The sequence below is a fragment of the Camelus ferus genome, chromosome 15 (assembly GCF_009834535.1).
Source record: "Camelus ferus isolate YT-003-E chromosome 15, BCGSAC_Cfer_1.0, whole genome shotgun sequence".
Classification (NCBI taxonomy): Eukaryota; Metazoa; Chordata; class Mammalia; order Artiodactyla; family Camelidae; genus Camelus; species Camelus ferus.
Genome location: NC_045710.1, coordinates 9,338,103 through 9,360,627, shown reverse-complemented (window position 1 = coordinate 9,360,627; position 22,525 = coordinate 9,338,103). Strand labels below are relative to the sequence as shown.

Below are 22,525 nucleotides of genomic sequence, written 5' to 3'. Positions count from 1 at the left end.
GGAGAGCGTGTGCTTAGCATGTATGAGGCCCTGGGTTCAATCCCCAGTACCTCCATTTATTTTTTTTTTTAACATTTTTTATTGATTTATAATCATTTTACAATGTGTCAAATTCCAGCGTTCAGCACAATTTTTCAGTTATTCATGGACATATACACACTCATTGTCACATTTTTTTCTCTGTGAGTTATCATAACATTTTGTGTATATTTCCCTGTGCTATACAGTGTAGTCTATTCTACAATTTTGAAATCCCAGTCTATCCCTTCCCACCCTCCACCCCCCTGGTAACCACAAGTCTGTATTCTCTGTCTGTGAGTCTATTTCTATCCTTTATTTACGCTTTGTTTTTGTTTGTTTGTTTTTGTTTTTGTTTTTTAGATTCCACATTTGAGCGATCTCATATGGTATTTTTCTTTCTCTTTCTGGCTTACTTCACTTAGAATGACATTCTCCAGGAGCATCCATGTTGCTGCAAATGGCATTATGTTGTCAGTTTTTATGGCTGAGTAGTATTCCATTGTATAAATATACCACCTCTTCTTTATCCAGTCACCTGTTGATGGACATTTAGGCTGTTTCCATGTTTTGGCTATTGTAAATAGGGCTGCTATGAACATTGGAGTGCAGGTGTCATCCTGAAGTAGATTTCCTTCTGGATACAAGCCCAGGAGTGGGATTCCTGGGTCATACGGTAAGTCTATTCCTAGTCTTTTGAGGAATCTCCACAGTTTTCCATAGTGGCTGCACCAAACTGCATTCCCACCAGCAGTGTAGGAGGGTTCCCCTTTCTCCACAGCCTCTCCAGCATTTGTCATTTGTGGATTTTTGAATGACGGCCATTCTGACTGGTGTGAGGTGATACCTCATTGTAGTTTTGATTTGCATTTCTCTGATAGTGATATTGAGCATTTTTTCATGTGCTTTTTGATCATTTGTATGTCTTCCTTGGAGAATTGCTTGTTTACGTCTTCTGCCCATTTTTGGATTGGGTTGTTTATTTTTTTCTTATTGAGTCATATGAGCTGCTTATATATTCTGGAGATAAGCCTTTGTCGGTTTCACTTGCAAAAATTTTCTCCCATTCCGTAGGTTTTCTTCTTGTTTTACTTCTGGTTTCCTTTGCTGTGCAGAAGCTTGTAAGTTTCATTAGGTCCCATTTGTTTCTTCTTGCTTTTATTTCTTCTAGGAGAAAATTTTTGAGATGTATGTCAGATAATGTTTTGCCTATGTTTTCCTCTAAGAGGTTTATTGTATCTTGTCTTATGTTTAAGTCTTTAATCCATTTTGAGTTGATTTTTGTATATGGTGTAAGGGAGTGTTCTAGCTTCATTGTTTTACATGCTGCTGTCCAGTTTTCCCAACACCACTTGCTGAAGAGACTGTCTTTATTCCAATGTATATTCTTGCCTCCTTTGTCAAAGATTAGTTGACCAAAAGTTTGTGGGTTCATTTCTGGGCTCTCTATTCTGTTCCATTGGTCTATATGCCTGTTTTGGTACCAATACCATGCTGTCTTGATGACTGTAGCTCTATAGTATTGTCTGAAGTCTGGGAGAGTTATTCCTCCAGCCTCTTTCTTTCTCTTCAGTAATGCTTTGGCAATTCTAGGTCTTTGATGGTTCCATATGAATTTTATTATGATTTTTTCTAGTTCTGTGAAATATGTCCTGGGTAATTGGATAGGGATTGCATTAAATCTGTAGATTGCCTTGGGCAGTGTGACCATTTTAACAATATTGATTCTTCCAATCCAAGAGCATGGAATATCTTTCCATTTTTTAAAGTCTTCTTTAATTTCCTTCATCAATGGTTTATAGTTTTCTGTGTATAATTCTTTCACCTCCTTGGTTAGATTTATTCCCAGATATTTTATTACTTTGGGTGCTATTTTAAAGGGGATTGTTTCTTTACTTTCTTCTTCCATTGATTTATCGTTAGTGTAAAGAAATGCAACTGATTTTTGAACGTTAATTTTGTAACCTGCTACCTTGCTGAATTCTTCAATCAGCTCTAGTAGCTTTTGTGTGGACCTTTTAGGGTTTTCTATATATAGTAACATGTCATCAGCATATAATGACACTTTTACCTCTTCTTTTCCAATTTGGATCCCTTTTATTTCTTTCTCTTGCCTGACTGCTGTGGCTAGGACTTCCAGGACTACGTTGAATAGGAGTGGTGATAGTGGGCATCCTTGTCTTGTCCCAGATTTTAGTGGGAAGCTTTTGAGTTTTTCACCATTGAGTACTATGCTGGCTGTAGGTTTGTCATATATAGCTTTTATTATGTTGAGATATGTTCCCTCTATATCCACTTTGGCGAGAGTTTTTATCATAAATGGGTGTTGAATTTTATCAAATGCTTTTTCTGCATCGATGGAGATGATCATGTGGTTTTTGTCCTTTCTCTTGTTGATGTGATGTATTACACTGATTGATTTGCGTATGTTGAACCAGCCTTGTGTCCCTGGGATGAACCCCACTTGGTCATGATGTATAATCTTTTTTATGTGTTGTTGGATTCTATTTGCTAAAATTTTGGTGAGGATTTTGGCGTCTATGTTCATCAGTGATATTGGCCTATAATTCTCTTTTTTTGTAGTGTCTTTGCCTGGTTTTGGTATCAGGGTGATGGTGGCTTCATAGAATGAGTTTGGGAGTATTCCCTCCTTTTCAATCGTCTGGAAGAGTTTGAGAAGGACTGGTATGAGTTCTTCTTTGTATGTTTGGTAGAATTCCCCGGTGAAGCCGTCCGGTCCTGGACTTTTATTTGTAGGGAGGTTTTTAATTGCTATTTCTATTTCCTTTCTAGTGATCGGATTGTTCAAGTGTTCATATTCTTCTTGATTCAGTTTTGGTGGACAGTATGTTTCCAGAAACTTATCCATCTCCTCTAGGTTATCCAGTTTGGTTCCATATAGTTTTTCATAATATTCTCGTATGATATTCTGTATTTCTATTTTGTTTTTTGTAATTTCTCCATTTTCCTTTCTTATTTTGCTAATTTGTGCTCTCTCTTTTTTCCTCTTTGTGAGTTTGGCCAGAGGTTTGTCGATTTTATTTACTTTTTCAAAAAACCAGCTTTTGGTTTGGTTGATTTTTTCTATGGTCTTGTTAATCTCTATTGTATTTAATTCCTCTCTGATCTTTATTATTTCCTTCCTTCTGCTGCTTTTTGGGGCTTTTTGTTCTTCTTTTTCTAATTCATTCAGGTGGTGGGTTAAATTGTTTATTTGAGATTGTTCTTCTTTTTTGAGGAAGGCCTGTATCGCTATAAACTTCCCTCTTAGCACTGCCTTTGCTGTGTCCCATACGTTTTGAGTGGTTGTGCTTTCATTATCATTTGTCTCAAGGCATTTTTTAATTTCAGCTTTGATTTCCTCATTGATCCATTGTTTTTTCAATAACATATGGTTTAATCTCCATGCTTTCCTTTTTTTCTCGTTTGTTTCTCTGTTGTTGATTTCCAGTTTCATGGCATTGTGGTCAGTAAAGATGCTTGAGATAATTTCTATCTTCTTAAAATTGTTGAGGTTTCTTTTGTGCCCAAGTACATGATCGATCCTGGAAAATGTTCCATGTGCACTTGAAAAGAATGTATATCCTATTTTTTGGGGGTGTAATGCTCTGAAAATATCCACCAAATCTAGTTTTTCTATTGCAGTATTTAATTTCTCTGTTGCCTTGTTTATTTTCTGTCTGGAAGATCTGTCTAGTGATGTTAATGCAGTGTTAAAATCTCCAACTATGATTGTATTCCCATCAATATCCCCCTTTATCTCTGTTAGTAATTCTTGTATGTACTCAGGTGCTCCTATATTGGGTGCATATATATTAACGAGTGTGATATCCTCATCTTGTATCACTCCTTTAATCATTATAAAATGTCCTTCTTTATCTTTCTTTATGGCCTTTGTTTTAAAGTCTATTTTGTCTGAAATCAGTACTGCAACACCTGCTTTTTTGGCTTTTCCATTTGCATGGAATATCCTTTTCCATCCTTTCACTCTCAATCTATATGTGTCCTTCTCCCTAAAGTGGGTCTCTTGTATGCAGCATATTGAAGGTTCTTGCTTTATTATCCAGTCTGCCACTCTGTGTCTTTTGACTGGAGCATTTAGTTCATTAACATTTACAGTAATTAATGATAGATGTGTGTTTATTGCCATTTTGAACTTATCTTTGCAGTTGAACTGGTATATCCTCTTTGTTCCTTTCTTCTTCCTTTTGTGGTTTGGTAATTTTCCTTTGTATTATCATGGATTTTATTTAATTTTTGTGACTCCTTTGTAAATTTTTGGCTTGTGGTTACCCTTTTTTGTAAATCTATTAACCCATTACTATAACTGTTTTTATTAAACTGATAGTAACATGATCTCAAACCCATCCTACTCTTAAAAAAATTTAAAGAGGAAAGAAAAAGATATTCTATATTTCCCTGCCTCCCTCTCCCACTCTCAGTGATTTGTATGTCTTCTTTTATAATTTCATGTTTACTTTATTTGTAATTCATGAGTTATCACCTTTCCAGTTGTGAGTTTCTCATTTCTGTAGCATCCTGCTGCTTTTCTATTTAGAATAGCCCTTTCAATATTTCTTTTAGCATGGGTTTAGTGTTGCTAAACTCCTGCAGCTTTTTTTTGTCTGTGAAACTCTTTATTTCTCCTTCTATCCTCAGGGATAGCCTTGCTGGATAAAGGATCCTAGGCTGCATCTTTTTTTCATTCAGGGCTTTGAATGTATCTTGCCACTCCCTTCTGGCCTGTAGTGTTTGTGTAGAGAAATCAGCTGAGAGCCTTATGGGGGTTCCCTTGTAACTTACTCTTTGCTTTTCTCTTGCTGCCTTTAGAATCATTTCTTTATCCTTGACTCTGGCCATCTTGATAATGGTATGTCTTGGTGTGGGTCTATTTGGGTTCTTCCTGTTTGGGACCCTCTGAGCTTCCTGTACTTGGATATCTGATTCCTTCTTTAAGTTTGGGAAGTTTTCAGTCATGATTTCTTCAAAAACCTTTTCAATCCCCTTTGATCTTTCTTCTCCTTCTGGGACCCCTATTATGCGAAGATAGGGACGCTTTATATTATCCCATAGGTCCCTTATGCTATTTTCATTATTTCTTATTTGCCTCTCTTGTAGTTCTTCTGAATGGGTGCTTTCTATTGCCCTGTCTTCTAGATCACTAATTCGTTCCTCTGCATTATCTAGTCGGCTTTGCACAGCTGTTAGATCATTCCTCATCTCTGTCAATGAGTTTACCCATTCTACTTGGCTCTTCTTTATAGCTTCAATTTCATTTTTGACATATTTTATATCTGTAAACACTATCTCTTTTAATTCCTTCAGCAATTCGATCACTCTTTTTTTTAAATCTTGATCTAGTAGGCTATCGATGTCTATTTCGTTGATCTTTCTTTCAGGGGGTTTCTCTTGTTCTTTTAATTGGGAAAGGTTTTTCTGCTTCTTCATCTTGCTCGTACCTCTTTGGCACTGTGGTTTATGGAGTATCAGTTGTTTATTTTGGTCCTTAAGGATTTTATCTATCTAATGCCTATTTAGGAATAGAACTTAGGAAAAAAAGAAAAAAAAATAAGAGAGAATGAATTTTAAAAGAAGGGAGAAAGAAGGTTTGAAAACAGTGTATAATGAATAATAGAAGAGTGAGTTGAAGCAGAGTATTAATCGGGTTGAGACGTCCTTTTAAAACCTTTACAAAAAAAGGGGGGGAGATGAATAGATGTATTTGAAACCTGTGTCTAATCAATAGCAGGACATCAAAACCCAAGAGAAATAGAAATGAATTAAGAAGTAAAAATTAAGAGAGTAATACAAAATAGAACAGGTAAAAACAGATTTAAAAAAAAGGGGGGGGGGTTGGTTTGTCGGTGTTCTCCTGGAGTCTGTGTGCTTTTACTGTGAAGTCTTTCTGTCTTCAGTCCTGTTTTGGAAGCTCAGCTTGCTGTTTTCAGAGGCCCTCCGTTGGCGCCCTCTTCTGTGCTGCTCCCAGCACCTGTCGGCAAGCGGATCGGCGCCTCCTCCTAACACTGGGTCAGGTGCAGCTCTCTGCTGTGGGCGGGCGGGTCGCTGCCCCTCCGGATGCCGCAGTCAGATGTTGCAGACTGGCCGGGTAGGAGGGCGGGTCGTGCCCCCTCCCAGCACCTCGGTCAGGGGCTGTGTTCCTGCCCGAAAGGCGGGGGGGAGGGGCCGCTCTCGCTCTACCTGCGCCGCCACCTGTGGCTCCGCTGCTCTGTGCGGCTGCGCGCTCCGCCCTGGTCGGCGCTCCGCGGGTGGGCTCGGGGAAGACCGAGGGACAGCCTTGTCCCTGCTCCGAGCCAAAACCCAGCTCCTTGTTTGTCTTTGTGGAGCAAGTTCTCTGAGGGACCAGGATGGAAGGATCCTATCTGCCCCTGGCTGCAGGCCAGTCTCAGTCTGGCCTTTGAGGCTGCTAAGCCCTTCGGTGCGGATGCAGGTTTCGCCCCCGCCCCCGCCTGGGTGCTCAGAGCGGAGGATATGGCGGCTGTGCCTGAGCCCCGCCTCTCTTCCCCCGAAAACTTTCCGCGGGTTTTCAGAGATGGGGGTGTGCACCCTTCCCCCGGGAGCACCTCAACCTTGCTGTTTTATGGAGGGCCCAGGTTGTTCTGCCCTGTGCACCCACAGCCACGGCGCGCAGCCCCTTGCGTTCCCCCGGGCCTGCCTCCGTGCAGCCGCTTCCGTCCTCCGCCCGGCTTGGGCAGCCTGGCCCTGCCCGCCGCCGCCGCCGGCCGCGTCTCAGGCTGGGTGTCGAGGGGGGGGGGGGGGATGCTCTGTGCCCGTTTAACTTAGTTCTGTTAGTCAAGGGCTGGTCTGTACAGATCCGAGCCTCGGAGGCTCCCCCTCAGTCCTGCTGGCCTCTCAGTTGGAGAGGGGAGACCCAGCGAGCGAGCGCCAGTCCTCCTTTGCTGCTCCCTCCCCGCGGGACCCATCCGGCGCTGCTTTGCCTTTTGTTCTTTCTTTTTTCCTTTTCTCCTACCAGATTTTTGGCGTCTTTATCTTTTGAAGAGGGCGATGTTCTGTCGGAGTTCCGCAGGTGCTCTGGTTGGCTGAGTGGGTCAGTAGATGTGGGTCTTGGTGTATTTGTGGGAGAGGGTGACCTGCGAATGTCCTTCTACTCCGCCATCTTCTCCATCTCCCCAGTACCTCCATTTAAACAAACAAACCACCTAATTCCACCCCCTCTAAAAAAAAAATCATCAGTGGAGAAAGTTATCGGGTGTAAAGTCACCAGCAAGGGCATGAGCAAAAGTGCAAAAAGCTACAGTTTTTTGCTTGTTTGTTTTGAATCACCCTTGAACCTCAATTCATGGGCATACCAGCCACTTTTAGAGCATTTGCGTCTGCTAAAATTGTACCAAGCACTGTCTTAGTCATCCAGACACATCCTGTCCTGTCATTGTGTTTCTGTGAGGACAAAATGAGAGAACCTATTACTGTGTAAAATGAAAAGCTCTGAGACGTGACAAAGGTGAACTGCTCCTTTGACAGAGTCTTCAGGCAGCTTTCTTGGCTTTCTCTTGTCTTTGCCCCAGACCTTCACCTGCGACCTGTCTGTAGATCTGTCACTGCATCCCTGCTCCTAGGGCACTGCTTACAGAACGAGGGAATTAGGTGCATTTAGGACCCAGTGGAGTTGGGCCCGAGTGCGCCAGGTAAGGATGGATGCGTCCTAATTGCAGGAAAGCCCTCATTTCTACACCTGAACAAGTAAGTGTCAGAAGGAAGTTCATTCATGGGAGGGTCAGGGCAGGCCAGGGCCCCACAAGGATTAAAGACTGTAAAATAGTACTGGGGGATAATTTCATGATGCCTACGATGACATGAGGACTTCTGGTAGGGAAACACGTGGCAGTTAAGCAGAGGCGTTAGGAGAAAGGAGGTCAGAAAAGCAGAATTCTGTGGCTGCAGAGGCTTCCAGGACAGCCGGTTAACAGTACCAGCGATATCTGGCACAGGTGTGGGGGTAGCAGAGACCAAAAAAAAAAAAAAAATACAGCCAGCATTTCCAAGTGCTTACTATGAGTCAGGCATTGTTCCAAATGCTTTCTACAAAGGAATTCATTTCTTGCTCATAACTGGCTTATAAATTATTTTAAGCTCGTTTTACAGATGAAAATGCCAAGCCATAGGCAGTGAATATCCCGGCCAGGTGCAGACAGGACTAAAGCCGCACATCTGTTATCTCTGTTCTTGAACAATGCACTGCGTGTCCGCTCAGCCCAGAGTCTCAGTCTCCTTGTCTACCACCTCCTCCACGAGTGACGGCACGATCCGGCACCAGAGTGGGCAGAGGTAGAGGCGGGCAGGTGACTGACAGCCAGAGGACGTGGGGAGCTAGATTCATGGAAGAAAAAAAAAAAAAATGCCTGTCTCTAGAAAGATCAGTTTTAGGGTTCCTTTTCCTGGCCTGGAGGCTCAGAATCGGGGAGACAGGTTATCTGCAGCGGAGAGTAGGTTGTGCATCTAGGCTGCCTCGATCCTGAGCTGCAGGATTTTAGCCTTGGGATTGCTTCACTGCATCCTAAACTTAGGGGCAGGGCTGAGCCCGTGGGAACATTCCAGCTGTGAGTTCTGGAGGGCGGTGTGCCAAGCAAGGCATAGCAATTAACTAGCAAGCACTTACCTGTCATGTGTTAGGACCTGTTTGGGGTGCCAGGAATTCACAGGGGAGCAAGATCGTTCCTGCCTTGGGATTGTTCCCAAATGAGGCACTGCTTACTATTTCGTCTGCACCTGGGCTGGCACCACGCCTAATGTTGCCTCTTTTTTAATCACAAGAATAGAAATCATCATTGATATCATCATTTTCCGAGACAAACTTTCCCATGATAATTTCCATGGCAGTTTTAATAAAGCCCAAATGGAAATTCAATTTATTAAAAACACACCCTTTTTTCATTTCCTCATTTTCTATTTAATTGGAACATTAATATGAGTCTGAGAATAGAAAAAAAATTAGATTAACAGCTTAAAACAAATCTCTTCAGTGCGAGTGAAATTTGTGCGAAGAGTTACACGCCATGTATTTCTCATCCTTGGTCCACGGGGAGCCTAGTCTGGCGGCGCACGGTGCCTCCGGGGAACTCACCCAGCACCATGGGAGCCAAGCTTTCATGCTGGTCAGAATCGAATTCCGGTGTGTGCAGACCCTTTTAAAGGGAAATGTTTTCACAGACCCTGTGATACAGAATTAGACTATTATATCCTCATAAAGACACACAGAACTAGGTCTAAACTCCTTATGCTTTTAATTCATACTGCTTTGAAGTCAAAACAAATTAACGAGCTAAAACCAGACAAATTACAAAAGCAAAAATAATTCAAATCGCCAAGAGTAATTTTGCTGAAACTAAATTGCCACTTGCATTAGGGCTGTGGTGTGGACTGGTCCTTTCCTATTCTGTTGGACTGAAGTCAATTTTTTCACCACTTTTTGCACTGCTTCTGAACCTTCATCCCCACAGTTCACACTGATGTCATTTAGAGTTCACACGGCAGGAGCTGATCATTTGCCTACTAAATCTGCCTTTGTTCTTTTCTCATCCGCCTGGGACAGTGAAAGCAGCCCTATTTGACTGGTGACAACTCATTTGTAAATATAATTGCAAACTTGGACACTGGAACCGTGAGAAAGGATCTGAAAATAAAGCAACTGTGCCGATAATTCAGAACATGCTATTTTAGATTTTTAAATGATTATCGATGATATTAAAATTTTTTCTGAAGCCTTACAGGGAACTTCAAGTCCTCTGAGAACCTTCTGTTGAACTTCTGTTTATAAAAATTAATCCTAAAATGACCACAACAGGAAGGTTTGGGACAGGACAGGTTGAAGGTCCCATCTACACTGGCACTTGGTCCCACTGTTAGCCTCAAATTTGTGAGGATTTACCCCCAGTTTCTTAGCTGTCCCTTCACAACCACCTCTTTATAATGGTGCTTTAAGAAAGAAGTCCGCTGAAGGAAAACATCACTGAACGTTATGTGATCTGCAAGGAGCGCAGTAATGGCCACGTGCCTAACAATTTATGGTTTACAAAGCACATTCATGTACGTTTCTTCTTAGTATCCACAGTTAAGACTGAGGATGCAGTATTTTAATTTGAATTTTAAGGAAGAGAAAACTGATGCAAAGAGAAGGTGATTCACTCAGTGGTATCCACCTAGTAAGTGGCTGAGCAAGGACTCCATCGTCCGTGACAAATTCCGCGTACCTTCACTGTGCTGGGCTCACGTCTGGGGTGGGAACTGTGAGTCCCACAGGACTTGGGAGATTCAGTCTTGTAGTGTCTGCTGTGAGAGTATTTTAATTTCCAAGATCTCTCTTTCTCTTCTCTCCCCTCCTCTTGTAGAGGACTGTTTTAGCCTCTGAAATAATTTAAGCCAGTTTTTGGTTTGCTATATTCAGTGAAGAAAACCAGCTGAGTTTAGATTTCTTCCTCTTTCTTAGTCACTGAATTTTTTTTCGTATAAATAAAGTGTTTTATGTATTATAAGATGTATTTCATAGAAAATGCCTATCTTATACGGAAATTGAGGGTTACGGTTTTGTAATTTGAACTTGATAATATTGGACCTGGGTTTGAGATTACATGAATTCCACGGACCTGAATTCTGGCGTATTTTCTATCACCATAACTGCATAGCTTAAAGACTTAAAAAGAGTCACTCTCTCCAGCCTCACTTTTCTCCTCTGTAAAAACTGGGTTTGAATTAGTTAATGGCCAATGGCCTTTTCAGGTCTAACAGCCTCTTTTATATTCGCCCCAAACTGCTAATCTAAAAATGTCAAGTATAAAACTTCCAAAACACAATGATTTAGTGTAAATACCTTGTATAGCTTATATTTTTGTGCTTACTAAAAAGGACTACAATCTTAAATGAATTAAAGGATCCCTAACTAGGTAAATGATGGTTTGTTAGACAGGGTCATAGTTTTTCATTTAATTTTTAAAGTTATAAATTGAATTTGTTTAATAATGACTCATGTGATTAAATATATATTATATATGGATCGTATAGATGATTTATATTGCATAGGCCTCGTGTGATTTTAGGTCCATTAATTCCTTTTAAAGCCTAGTTGTGTTTTTAGATCCTTAGTTATTCCAATATCTAAGGACGCTGTACTCCCAAATATAGGCCCAAGAACCTCTGAAACAGGATTCAAACCCATTCACATCTGAAAGTTTCTTCAGAAACTGTCACTTTATTTTTACCAGAGAGCTCTGTGATTCTTCAAAGCCTGTGATTCCATTCAGCCGAGGGCAGCTCAGTGGGAAGCGCTTGCTGTCTCGATGGCAGTCTCTCTCACTACACTGCCTCGAATCTGAATACCTGCATTTCATTAGAGCAGTCAGCCCTGCCCTTGTGTACGCCTGGTGGTTCAGCGTGCGGAGGGTGAGATGCCTGAGCACTCAGCGAGAACTTACGATCTTGTGAGTCATGGGGGTTTCTCAGAACTTCTAATTCTCCAAAGTCCTTAATTTGAAGAGACAGTTCACTAAGGCTTTAAACAGGTTCCCATGACCTCGCCATCTGCTTGCATTAAAACAAGGTAAATCGCTCACTCTGCCTCCACTTTCTCCAAATACGCCTCCATCACCTGGAAGACACACGATTCTGACCCCCCTCCAGCTTTTCCTAAAGAATCCATCGCACACGAGGATTGATGCAGGGGCCGTGGGGCCGTACCGACTCCTACACTGAGTTCAAAGAGCTTTCCCTGCGCGCTTGCATTTCTCCTAAAGCAGGTACCCAGCCTGTGGCCAGTGAACTCAGACTTTCCATTGTTTGTCCAAACATTCCTCACTGCTCAATGTGTGGATCTGTCTTATTATTAAGGTAAATATTTTTGCTGAAAATACCTGGCACGCTCGTCTGTCCTTCCAGATCATGGTGTACCCAGAACTCAATGGTGTTATTGTTGGCTTAGTTACCTGTCTCTTCTAGGAGACGCTGATCTTTCTGAGGACAGTAGCTTTGTCATATTCATTTTTATGTCCTGCAGCTTCTCGTATAGCTCACGTGGTTGGCTGACTCCCCTACTGGTCTGTTGATGAGATCCCGCGAGGGACCGTCCTTACCCTCCCATCTTATATGAGGGAGGCCAAGTGCTTTGAACTAAGGGTTCTAAACTAGTAAATTGCCCCAATGGGATTAACCCCAGATATCCTGGCAACCGAGTTATTTATACTACAACATTTATTTATACTATACTATGCAATCCCGAAAAGAGAAGCATAGGTGGGAGGAAATAAACTTGAAGCTGGGACTTAACAAACTGGTAAAACTGAGAACATTTCCAGCAGCTTGGAAAGATGGAAGAAAATCCCAGAGAGTAAAAACTGTGAGGGGTAGGGAGCTGGGGTGGAACTTGGATGTGGACTGGGTACATGTAGGAGTGAATGATTCACTCTGCTTAATTGGAGTTAAAGTCTAAGCTGGGAAAGAGTGGAAATAAAAGTAGTTGGGCAGATTTGGGTCTGATTTGGAAGGGTCCTGAATGCAAGCTGGTAGTGCCTAAAATCGGTATAAAACAATTATAAATTATAATCTTTTGTGACGATCTTTTATATTTGGATTATACTCATTGACATTTAAAATGCTCTTACAGATATTATATGTTTTCACCTTTTTAATTACCTTAGGAGGTAGGAAAGTGCTAGATGGTTTCCTGAAGCTGGAGCCTCTATGTGATGTCAAGTTGCACCATCCTGCATGGTGCCTGTCCTTCATCTGACTGTAGAAGGAACTAGAATCTCTTGGAACATGTTATGTAGTTTTGAATGTTTGCCCCTAAAATTGACATACTTTTTCCAAAGTGTCCATAGAAGAAAAAGAATCTACATTAAGGGATATACTTTCAGACAATATGATAATATGTTCATGTTTACCTTTTAGTCCCAAAGCTAATTGTTGAACATCGGCTTTGTCCATTATGACTCATCAGTGACCCACGGCTGGATTTTGTGATCTTTGTCCCTTCAGGTGCCAAGTGGGGCTTTGCTGGGCTCACCTTCCTTCATGCTTGGTGGTCAGCTAGTCACTCAGTGAGCATGGAGACTGTTCAGAGTACACTGAAGCGTCAGACACAGTCCCTGCAGGAAAACAGACAAGTTACGAAAGGACACAGCATTTTTCTGTATTTTCTAGTAAAAGGTAGTAAGTTACTCAAACTAATAGTCTCAGGCAGAGAAACTGTAAACAAAAATATGAGAGTTTGTTAACTTTAGTTTCCTGCTCAAATATGTGTTCTGTGTTTTAGCATATTTCCTAGACATGTATTAGATTTGTACACACAAACACATATAAACCGACACCTCCTACACCATGTATACATGTGTTTCAAAACACAGAATAGCCATGCAGAACATTCTTAAACTCAGTGAACTCCACTCTTGCTGGAGGGCAAAATGTTTGCCTTGACAACTAATACACACACACGCACTCACACATAATGCACACCCATACAGACGTATGTTAATACCTGGGCTGTAGAAATTCCCACCTTAAAAGATTAAACAATATTGAAATACTTAGAACTTTCTATCAACCAGGTGGATATCAGAACTATAAACAAACATCTTTACTTTTAGGAAAGTCAGAGGGAAAATAACTGGATACTTTTTCTTCATAGCGACTCAAACAACTACTAAAATAATTAGAATGAACATTTCCTTTGTCTGACTTGCATTCGTTTGGGAGGAGTAACGTACATCCCACACTTCCTAATCATCAGTGTTAATAAAACATGCATCTTCTACTTTGCCCCCTTGGACAAGCAACGGACTGACAGCTGAGGGTTAGAAAGAGAAGTATGTGGGCTCAAATATTTAGTATCAGTCAGTGTTAACAGAACTCAGAAATCATTAATTCATCTATTCAACAAACATTTACTGAGCTCAAGTCCAGGCAAACAGAACCAATGTTAGGGAGTAAGGATAAAATACGCATGATACAAACTGCATATTCCAAACATAGCCACAACACTCTTTCCCATCTCCGGTGCTTTTCCAGAATGTTCCCTCTCCCCTCTCAAGAGACAGAATGTACACCCTCCCTTCTTGCACTTAGGCTTTTGTGACTGAATTAACTAACAGAATGGAGCTGCTCTGACTTCTCAGACGAGGGTCATAAAAGCAACGCAGCTCCCAGGTCCCTTAGGACACTTGCCTTGGGAATGCTGACCTGCCATTTAAGAAGACTGCAGCTGCCATCTTGTGAGGAAGCCCACACTAACTCATGGGGAGGAAACACAGAGCTTCTGAGAGAACATGAAGAGAAGAGATGCCCGGTTAGCCCTCAGCTGCCTTAGCACCACTCCCAGCTCCAGCCACTGTCCACCTAGGACTACATGAAACGCCATGCCAAAACTGCCCAGCCAAGCAATCCCCAAATTCCTGAGCTCCAGAAATCATGAGAGATACATGACTGTTGTTGGTTTAAGAAATTTTGAAGGAGGGGTGGTGGTTACACAGTAGTAGATATCCAGAACAGAGCACAGAGAATACTGCCCGTAACAACTTTTAATTTAGTGAGAAATATCGCTCAATAATTTTCATAAATTACATAATAAATTATACAAACAATTGTACAGGAGAGAGTTATAAGGGCTAACATCAAAAGCCTCATAAAGGAACTGGTGGATGGGCTTAAGGGTGAAATTTGGACATGCAGAGGTGAGAGAATTCCAGGTAAAAGGAACAAGTCACCCACACATGTGTAACTAGTTCAGGACATAAACTTGCACATTTCTCAGTTACAGTGACCAGTTCAAACTGTATGGGACAAGATTAGCATTTCTATGACATCTTTTGTCATTTCGTCTTACGGCAAAATCTACCCTGTATGTTTGCATCCAATTTAGAATTCCTATCTGTTTGACCTGATACACATTATTTTGAGAGTTGCTGGGATTTGTGGCATCCCCTGTCTATATCAAAACCACACAGTCAGAGCACCTACTGTGATCCGGACCCTCTGGCAGGCTTTGGGGAAAAAAAGAAAAATGAGATATTGTCCTGGTCCTAACACTCACAGTGGCAGTGCAGGGTATGGGGCATCATAAGAAAGGTGAGTTGAGAGACCACTCAGGGCGTGACTCGGGGGAGTTGACAGCCATGCCTGAGGGCGTCGGGGGGGAAGGCTTGCAGAGGAAGCAAGGTTTTTAACTAAAACATTAAGGATTTATTTGTGCCAGGCAGAAAGAAAGAAAGAATTCCAGGCACAGGAGACAAAGAAAAATGGCTCCCAAACATGAAACATGGTGTGTTTAGGGGAACTGCCAAGAGTTCCGTACGCCCAGAGTGCAAGATGTAAGTGGGGAGACTGAGAGATAAGACTGGAGAAGGAGGCTGGAGCCAGCCTGCTGTGGACTTTGGACTCCATCCCAAAGGTGACAGGGAGAATCTTTGAAAGGTCACACGTTATTGAGTCTACATGTTCAATTTGTAATTATTCCTCACACAGCCTTTTTCTCTGTGTATGGTTTCTGGGGCTAGAATACATTCTTTGATGAAACACCATCTCACTTTTTCCTACTTTAAAATTGTCATCCATCTCCCCAGTGGCTAGTATTCACCCTAATGTTTGGACCTAATGTAGCCTGAAAGGAAGGCCACCTTACAGGAATCAAAGGCAATCTACCCCAAAGTGTTTTCCACTCCCTGTTCTTTCTGGAAATGTGGTTTCTCATGCCGTGAAACTTGCATGATGCCACTAATTGTAGTCATTTATGGACTGTGGCTCTGTCAGACCCATTCAATCTCCTAGAGATGGATTAATTACAACTTGAGGACCCCCAAACCCCCATATTAAGACCACATTATTAACCTATTCCCACTGTCAGGAAATCTAGTAGTAAATAATTCAAGATAAATACGATCCCAGCGGGGAACTGGCAAGTGCCTACATTTCATGACCCGTGACATCCCTTGTGACAGATGATGCTGTGCCGTTGAAACCATGGGTTCCTTAATGAGCCCTCACATTGGCATTGCCCCCTCTGGTTCAGCTTATCTGATCTGCCGGAAGCCTTGTCACTCATCATCCTCGTGATGAAGGACAATTCCTCCAGAAAACCCATTCCCATATTTCTTCACTTCTGTAAGGCGGACGGTACTCTAAATGCTTCATGATTTTTTTTTTTTCCATTTAGGTCTTTTAGAGTTCCCAGAAGACACTTTAAATTTAGCCATCATTGTTGAGTGAAGATTTTTGGTTTTTGGTTTTATTCAGTTAGAAAAAGATCTTTCCTGGGTAGTTAATAATTCTGGCTATCTATTGTATGGTGAACAGTGAAGCTATGGCTCTGGTCTCAAGGAGTTTATAGTATTGCTCTGAAAAGAGCAACATTAAAAATCACTTATAAAATAAGTAAGTTCATAACTGTACAGCACAGGGAACTATATTCAATATCACGTAGTAACTTATGGTGAAAAAGAATATGAAAATGAATATGTCATGGCTTCATGTATGACTGAAGCCTTATGCTATACACCAGAAATTGACATATTGTAAACTGACTATATTTCAATTAAAAAATATATACACAAAAATTACAGTATTTTTTTTCATCTAAGTATAGTCAGTTATAATGTGTTAATCTCTGGTATACAGCATACTGTCCCAGTTGTACATATACATACATATATTCATTTCCATATTCTAAAAATTACAGCATGGTGGCACTGACAACACGTTTTCCCACACATGTCCTTTGAACACTTTTGGATGGCAATGTTTCTTGGGCACACCAGCTGGCTTGGGGTATATTCTGTTCTGAGGGCCGATGATTTGGTTTTCCCAAATTTCTGCACCAGACTTTGCCCCGATGCCTTTCTCCAGGGCGAGTACCTTCAATATATTTGGTTCTCTGTGAAGTACTGGTAACCTGATTTCACCAATGAAAAAATTGAAGTTTAGAGACATTTGGTGACTTGCCCCCAGGTTACAGGTCTGGCCAGTGGAATTGCTCAGCCCACAATCCTGGGCTGTCTGACTTGAAAGGTCTGTCTCTTATTCACTTATTTCCCTTGTTCACTGCTCTAAGTAAGTTACCTTAGCTACCTGCTTAAAATAATTTCTGGAAGTTTCCTTCTGCTTAGGATCTTAACAATATGACAAAGGGATTGCTTGGCGCTTACAAAGTTATATCATGTAGCTCAGTTATTTCAGTGTAAGTAGTACAGAGGACTGATATTAGCTACAGTCATCTGTCCTTTGAGACCGTGATAACATTGATCCAATTTTCTGCTTGCACTCATCTCTCATGTCCCATGTCTGCTTTCTCCCTACCCACCCAGGGGTGGCATGCAATTTGTGCTCTATGAATTCTCTTAGAGATGGTTGTGTGTATAAAACAGACTATAAACATAACAATTTGGGGGGCAGTGATTGGGTTTGAATTTGTAGCAGTGCAGACAACATAAAAAATATGCATACCATAAAATTAAATATATAAATTTCATTACAGGAAGAATATAGTAGCTAGAGTTCATCATTAACAGTACAGAAGGAGAGTAAAGCTCAGAGTTGCCTTTCACTCTGTATCATGTGTTCTGTCTTTAATATGGCCTCTGTCAGATGCCTGTCTTTCTGACATCTTGGCACTTGAAGATGCTTTCTCTTTCTGCCTCTCTCAGAGCACAAGGGCCCAGCCATTCTCAGGCCCAGTACTCCCCTTGTAGCTCAGTCCCCCTCATTTTGTTCAGAGGACTTAGTTTTCCATTTCCTCGAAGTGGCCCACGCATGTTCTCCAAAGCCAAAGGCCACCTGCCTCTTTACTCCTCTTTCGGCAGCCTGGTGAACCCGCGAGTACTTAAGTTTTATCTTTTCTTCCCCTCGGAATCCTCATCAGTATAAAGATAGAAAATTGGCCATTTTCTTTCCTTACTGTTCATACGCTGACCCCCAAAACATTCAAAAGGGGAAGCTTCTACAGTTGGATCTGGGTTCATACATCTACTTGAAATGTTCTTCCCGCCACATACTCACATAGTACACAGACCCACAACATCCATCTGTTTTCAAATAGCTCCTCACTAAGGAGTGGAGGGGAACACGAAGAAAACCCTTTTTCACTTCATCTCGGTCACTGTCCAACTCCACTGACTCTCTTCCATACTGCCCCTGCTCCGCGTTGGCTTGTGTACACTTATTTTAACTTTTTTTGGATCATCTGAAGAAAATATTTAGTCTTTTTAGCTTAGCTGAGGGTGTGGCTGAGGTTCTGCATGACAGGATCGGGTGAGCATCAGACTCTGGACAGGGCTGGACAGTTGAGCGCCAGTTTAACTCATGTTAAGGGCAACTGTGGACGAGCATGTACTCTACGCTTCAGTCTTCTCATGGTAAAACAGGGAAACAAGCAATAATTACTGTGAAGACGGGAACTGAAATTATTCTAAGAGAAGACTTGAACATGGTGCCTGGCACATGGAAAGCTCTCAACGTATGCAAGTCCCTAATCTCATTACTATTTCTATTCTTTCCAAAAAGAACTGTGAATATTGGTTTCTGATTATTTTTTTAACTGAAATACAGTCAGTTGCGACATGTCAGTTTCTGCTGTACAGAATAATGTCTCTAATTAATTTTTCTTACTTTAGGAGTCAAGTCTCCCCTTTGGAAAGACCCATACGTAGCTCCCTGTTTCTTCTTTGCAAGTTCTGTGCTCCAACCTGCTGCTTGTATGTTCTGTGCTGAAAGAGGGATTTATTCTCTTTTAGACAGAAATGAACTCTCTTTGGGCATAAAATGGATGCCTTGGCCCTTCTTGTACAATAATAGTTAAATCAAACATTCTCTTCCAAACTTCACCTGCCCAGTGTTGTAGCTTTAGGTTTAATCTCAGGTTAATTATTTTTGCCTGGCATTGTGTTTGCTACCTTAGTTCATATGACCCTACCTTTTAAAGGATGAACTGAAGACTGGAGAGGTTGAGTCGCATGTGTGGTACAGCCGTGTAACTAATAAACACCTCCCTAGAGTTTGAGCCACAGGAGGGTCCAAGACACGCTTGTTCCTTGAATAAGTCACTCAGCAATACTGACTGTGCAACGAGACAGTGATTAAATGCACGTTCAGAGAAGTTTTTAAATGGTAGGTCGGCACCATTATTAGGCTGAAGACTAAACCTTGTCCTTTTGTTTCCGGTAAAATCTTTATCCACCTGCAAAGCACTGTCCAGCCATTAGCAAGGAAGCGTGAAAATGTACTTAAGTTGATCTCCATGTGCCTTTGCCACCCCTCCCTATGACAGGGAGGTCCAGGGATGTTTTTCCCCCTGAACAGACAGGCGAAAACACAATGAATCATGTGCAATCCAAGGGAGAGAATGAGAACACTGCCGAGAGTTTCCAACATGGACTTGATGTAAAAACCAAAAACAACTCTTACTGACTTCAATTGGAAGACAGATTCTTCTTCCAGAAAGGCTGAGGGCTACTGCATGCAAAGGCTGTGCCAAGCTCTAAATTATTCCTCTTCAGAGCAGCTTTGGCACTTCAAAGCAATTCAGTTCGGGTCTCAGAGAAAAGGGCACCTGTGCGGTCACCTCAGTGTTCCTCATCACAGGTACCAAACTGCTCACAGGAGCTGCCACTTACTGAGGGACCAGAGCCGCCCAACTGTCCCAGGAGGAGGCCAGCTTGACTCAGCAGCTGAGATTCTAAAGTTCCCTGAATGGATCTCAGTTTGGTCCCTTCTATCCATCACTACTAACTGATCTTACTCGAGCCTCAATTTTTCTTCTTAATATTTCTTCTTTCTGCTCTCGCATCAGGCGAACAAGTCTCAGTCTGGGGTCTAGCCCGCATTCCATCACAACTGCCCAGCATTCTTGGTAACTATACGTCTGGTCATGTTAATTCTCTGCTCAGAATCCTTCAGCTCATCATATGGCATTCAAAGACCTCAATGTTTTTGGTCTCTTGTCTCCCTTTCCTATTGCATTTTCTTTCTCACGTTTTGTTTTCCATCAGTAGTGACATCTCTGTGCCTTTACACGTGCTGTTTTCTGTTTGGCACCCTTGTCCTCCCTCCTCCTGGTTGTTTAGTCATCAGCTCTTCCCAAATAAATACCTCTCCCCCTCTGCTGGGCTAAGGGTTGTTTTTCCCTGGTGAACACCGTATGCTTACCTTTCCAAAGGAGCATTTTCTCCTTCTGTGAAATCATCACTGGAGGCTAAACACAGATTCTGATATGGCTTAAATAAGCTGTTTTAAATTCAGATCCTTTCAGGCTTTAATCTTCAATAGATGCCCTGTGACCCAACATGTGAGAGTTTGTATTGTGGTTTAACACACGGTGGTTCTTTTTTTTTTTTAATTGAGGTACAGTTGACTTACAATATTACATTAGTTTTAGTTATACAATATAGACTTGATATTTTTAAAGATTACAAACCATACAAAGTTGTTATAAAATACTGACTATATTCCTTGTGCTGTACATCACATCCCTGTGACTTATTTATTTTATAGCTGGCAGTTTGTATTTCATAATCCCTTTCCCCTATTTCATCTCTCCTCCTACTCCTCTCCCTTCTGGCAACCACTAGTTTGTTTGTTGTATATTTGCTTCTGTTTTGTTATATTTGTTCCTTTTTTTTGGATTCTGTATATAAGTGAAAACATACAGTATTTGTCTTTCTCTGACTTTTTCATGAAGCATAATACTCTGCAGGTCTATATGTGTTGTCACATATGGTTAAGATTTCATTTTTTATGGCTGAGTAATATTCCATTATATATATATCTCCTACATCATCTTTATCCATTCATTTGCTGATGAGCACTTAGGTTGCTTCCATTATCTTGGCTATTGTAAATAATGCTGCAATAAACATTGTGTTGAATATACCTTTTCAAATTAATATTCAAATAATATTTTTATTTTCTTTACATATATACCCAGGAGTTTAAATGCTGGATCACATGGTAGTTCTACTTTTAATTTTTGAGGAATCACCATACTGTTTTCCATAGCAGCTGCACCAATTTACATTCCCATCAACAGTGTAGTAGGGTTTCCTTTTCTCCACATCCTCCCCAACATTTGTTATTTTTTGTCTTTTTGACTACTGTAATTCTGACAAGAGTGAGGTGTTATCTCACTGTGGTTTCTATTTGCATTTCCCTGATGATTGGTGATGTTGAGGTATTTTGATAGGGCGTGCACAGAATTTGTAGATTGCTTTGGTTAGTATGGACATTGCAGTGCTATTAATTCTTGTGATCCACGAGCATGGCATATCTTTCCACTTATTTGTGACATCTTCAGTTTCTTTTATCAGTGTCTTCTAGTTTTCAGAGTTTAGGTCTTTCACCTCCTTGGTTAAATTTATTCCTAAGTATTTTATTCTTTTTGATTTGATTCTAAGTGAGATTGTTTTCTTGATTTTGCTTTCTTATACTTCATTATTAATGTATAGAAATGTGACAGATTTCTGTATATTAATTTTGTATCCTGCAAATTTACTGAATTCATTCTAATAGTTTTTTGATAGAGTCTTTAGGTGGACTCTTTCTATATATAGTATAATATCTTCAAATAGTGAAGAGTTTTACTTCTAGCCTTCCAATTGGGATGGCTTTTATTCTTTTTCATTGTCTGACTTGTGGCTAGGAGTTCCAATATATATTAGCTAGGAGTTTGTCACAAATGGCCTTTATTATGTTGAGATATTTTCTATCTATACTTTGAGTTTTATCATGGTAGGGTGCTGAATTTTGTCAGATGCTTTTTCTGCATCTATTGAGATGATCACATTCTTTTTATCTTTTGTTTAATGTAATGCAGCATGTTGATTGATTTGTAGATGTTGAACCATCCCTTCATCCCTGAGATAAATCCCACTTGATCATGATGTCTGATCTTTTTAATGTATCGTTGAATTCAGTTTGCTAATATTTGTTGAGGATTTTTGCATCTATGTTCATCATCTGTGTCACCTGTAATTTTCATTTTTTTATGGTGTCTTTTCTGGCTTTGGTATTAGGGTAATGCTGGCCTTGTAGAATGAGTTTTAAAGTGTTGCCTCTTCTTTTTTGGAATAGTTTGAGAAGGATACATACTGACTCAGGTGTTTCGTAGAATTTTCTTGTGAAGCTGTCTGGTCCTGGGCTATTGCTTGTTAGGAGTTTCATGTTTAGTGATTAAATATCGTTACTAGTAACTGGTCTGTTCATGTTTTCTACTTCTTCCTGATTCAGTCTTGGATGATCATTTCTAGTTTTTTATCCATTTCTCTTATGTTGTCCAATTTGTTGACATGTAACTGTTCATAGTATTCTCTGATCATTGTATGTCTGCCATGTTGATTATAACTTTTCCTCTTTCATTTCTAATTTTATTATTTGGGCCCTCTCCTTTTTCCTGAGAAGTCTGGCTAAAGATTATCAATTTTGTTTATTCAACAAACTAGCTCTTAGTTTCATTAATCTTTTCTAATTTTTTGTCTCTCTTTTATTGATTTCTGCTCTGATCTTT

At 40.8% G+C, this 22,525-nt stretch overlaps 2 long non-coding RNA genes across 2 annotated transcripts in view; one reads left to right on the top strand and one right to left on the bottom strand.

The window, feature by feature from the left end:
* Window positions 1-22,525, top strand: part of LOC116668894 — a 114,215-nt gene that overhangs the window by 23,170 nt on the left and 68,520 nt on the right. The gene's annotated exons all lie outside the window — the stretch shown is intronic.
* The window catches only part of LOC116668893, a 60,145-nt gene continuing 46,394 nt past the window's right edge, over window positions 8,775-22,525 (bottom strand). The window contains exons 2-3 of the long non-coding RNA XR_004326126.1: window positions 12,927-13,130; window positions 8,775-9,207 (exon numbers count right to left, since the gene is read on the bottom strand). This is a non-coding gene — a long non-coding RNA (uncharacterized LOC116668893). The remainder of the gene's footprint in view (window positions 9,208-12,926; window positions 13,131-22,525) is intronic.